Genomic DNA, 3,230 nt, shown 5'->3' on the forward strand with positions numbered 1-3,230 from the left:
ATGAAAAAAAAAAAAACCCCCAGCCATACCCTTGAAAGGTCCCTTTGGGATAACGCAGGCAATGTCATTTAAAAGGCTCGTCTCTATTTGGTTCACTGTATAATTGGCAGCCCAGCGCGCCGGGGATGGGCTTTGGCAGGCACAGCGGCAGGATCCGGCACGGTTCGGAGCCTCGGCCCCGCCATCGCCCTGGGGGCCCTAAAATGAGCCTGGGATCCATTGGGAAAGGGGGATAGTGGGCTGCAGGGGACACCCTGTCCCCATGCCCCAATCACCCAGGGAGGGGGGACCCAGCCACCCACCTCCTGCCCCTGCCTGCTCGTCGGCGAGCGAGACGGGGGAGGACGTGCCCTTCTGGCGGATGCCACCTTTAATCCTCAATAAAGCTCCGGATGGTCCAGCCGGAACGAGTCTTGTCCATGACGTGGCAAGGTCTGAGCTGGTGCCTGGGAGGGATGCAGAGAGGGGGGACAGGGACCTGCATGCCACTGACACCGGGAGAGAGATTTACCGCAGGTGATAGGGCTCTTTTTATTATTGATATATAAAAGCGTTACTAAAATGAGGAGAAGAGGGGCAAGCCCAAGGGTTGGAGCATCTCATCCCCCATTGCCCACCTACCTCTCACCTGTGGCTGTGGGTACAGCGGGCTCCTTTCCAGCAGGAGATGACCACAGTGCCACTGCTACGTGGGACATCTCCGTCCCCCCGGGGTGGCTGGGACCGCTTGCAGCAGCAGGTACAGCCGACATAGCCCCACGGAGGGCATCAGCGGGGGATGAGGCAGAGAGGAGACAGACCCCTCATGCCTGGCTGCTGGCTGGCATCTGGCTCGGATCCCAGTGCCACCAGGATCAGAAACTCCAGTAAGAAATAAACACCCGGGAGGATGGAACAGGACAGGTTGGCACAATTCATTGAAATAACTGGGAATGATTTTATTTTTCTTTCTTTCTTTTCCTTTCTGGAGTTTGGTATGCTCACAGGCATCCTCATCTTGCGTGCTCCAGCTTGGTTTCATCCCCGTTGGGTGGCCTCACCCAGGTCTAGGTCCCACCTCTACCTTCACCCAGGCTACCTTCGCAGCCTCCTCCTCATCCTCCCAGGCCTCCAAATTTTGGGAAAGCAGAAAAGGGATTGGCACATTTCTACCTGCATGCTTCAGCCTGAATTCCTCCTCGGTGACTTTTCTTTGCTCTTGAGGGACCCATCACCTCGATTTCCCTTCCTCCAGCATCTTTTTCTGTCCTCTGAGCTACTTCTCCTCTTGTGACATTAATGAGCCCATTAAACTGCCCTATCCCGAAGGAGGGCCCAGGACCTGCTGGCTTGGAGCATCATACTCATCTCCAGCCATCTGCGATGGAAACGGGACACAGCATTATCCAGATCTTTGATCAAGCCCTTCAGGGTTGGTTAGCATTTTATATACCCCCTTCTGCACCCCTATAGACTACGGTGCTTATATTTACCCACCCCTGGTGAGATAACTGGAGATCTACTAAAAAAAGGCATTAAATCAATATTCCTGGCACCTAAATTCAGCCCCAGCCTGTGCCCATCTCCCCTCCAAACCCAGCTTTGGGATGGCTTCAACCACAGGGTGACGGTGTTTGTGGGGAAAACATGACTTCTTTTGGGGATTCTTTTCTTCCCCCAAATCTCCCTTGGCACTAACCAGGGTCACATCCTGCTCCTGGGCAAAGAGCATCTGTGGCAGAGGGAGATCCGGAGTCTGAAAACCATCCACAAGAGCCGATGCTTTGGCTTGGGCTGGGACCAAGAAGGGAGCTCTAGCAAAAACCTGCTGTTAGTGGGAATATCCCTGAAGTCAAAGCAGGGCTGTGGGCCAAGGAGAGACGGATATGAGGGAAGATAACCGGAATAACATTATTACCCCAAAGAAACAGGACAGTTACACAAACTCCAGAGATTCTGGCTACACCCCAGACACCCCAGGGACAGTTCTGCCTTTGCATTCAACCAAGGTGACTTTAAACACCCTTTTGGCCTTGAGGATTTAAATCCCTCCTTTCTCCTCCCCAAGCCAGGCTGCCCCAAGCACCCCATCCACCTCCCGCACTTCTTGTTCCTGTCATTGCTGGCTCTGCTGGGATTTATCCCATGGACAAACTCGACCCCCAAGGATGTCCAGTATCCAGGACAGACAGGCACTGGTATGGGATTGCTGCCCAGCATGCACAGCTCTGCCGCTGGAGAGGGGATGAAACACCCTGCAGCCTGTTCCGCTGCAAAGAGAGATTAGGTGGCAAAGGAGGGTTTTTTTCCAGCAGGTCCTTGAATTACTGCTTGAACCCATGTTTGCACAGGGAGCTTCGTTTTCCCAGTGGGGAAAGGGGCAGAGGACTGACCAGCTCATCACACCCGTTTCCCCTGTGATGAACTGGAGCAAGGGGGGGAACAAGGAGACGATCCTGCAGACCCCATTGCTGCTCCCACCTACCGCAGCAATGACACTTAATTTGATTTTTTACCCCTAATTCCCAAGCAAAATGATGCCTGTAGAGACTCACGCGAAGCAGCGCGTCTGCTGGGCTCTGCCCTGCGCCAGGCTCATGCGTCAGTCCGCAGAGCAATTTACTGCGGTAATTAGCCCCTGCTAATTTTCCTCTTTCTTAGCAGAACTAATTAGCTGGGGTTCAGCTACACAGCTCTAGGATGGAGCTGGGTTGGCTCCCCGGCACCTCTGCAGCTGCTCGAGATATTGGGGGGCATTTTCCTTCTTTCCCTGCATGAAACACTCCTCAATTATTCCATTACCCAACCCCTCCATGAGGGAGGGCTGGATTTTGGGGGGCATGCGAGGGTTGCAGTATGCAAAAGCACAACCCAAACCTTTCAACCCCTCGACTTCAGGCTGGTTTTACGGACCGGCTCCAGCTGGATAGGCTACACCGGCACTGAGGGATGGTGATAATTAAGGGAGTATTTGAGCTCTGATTCAGGAACAGAGCATCCTTGGAAGCTTAGTGAGATGAATGGGGCATCTGCTGCTGCTGGGGATGGGGCAGGAACCATCCCTGGAAGAAAAACAGGGAACTCCTGGGTTTGCTGCTGGAGAAGGTCCCGCAGAAGTTTGCGGATCATTCCCTCCCTCGGGAAAGACATTTGCAAATCGTGCTCTTTAAATTCCTTTGTGTGTGGCTGTGAGGGAATAAGCAGGAAGGGAGACACTGGTAGTTTAGGAATGATAAAAAAATAGGAAAGAA

The sequence above is a fragment of the Eurypyga helias genome, unplaced genomic scaffold (genome assembly GCF_000690775.1).
Source record: "Eurypyga helias isolate BGI_N326 unplaced genomic scaffold, ASM69077v1 scaffold16641, whole genome shotgun sequence".
Taxonomy (NCBI): domain Eukaryota; kingdom Metazoa; phylum Chordata; class Aves; order Eurypygiformes; family Eurypygidae; genus Eurypyga; species Eurypyga helias.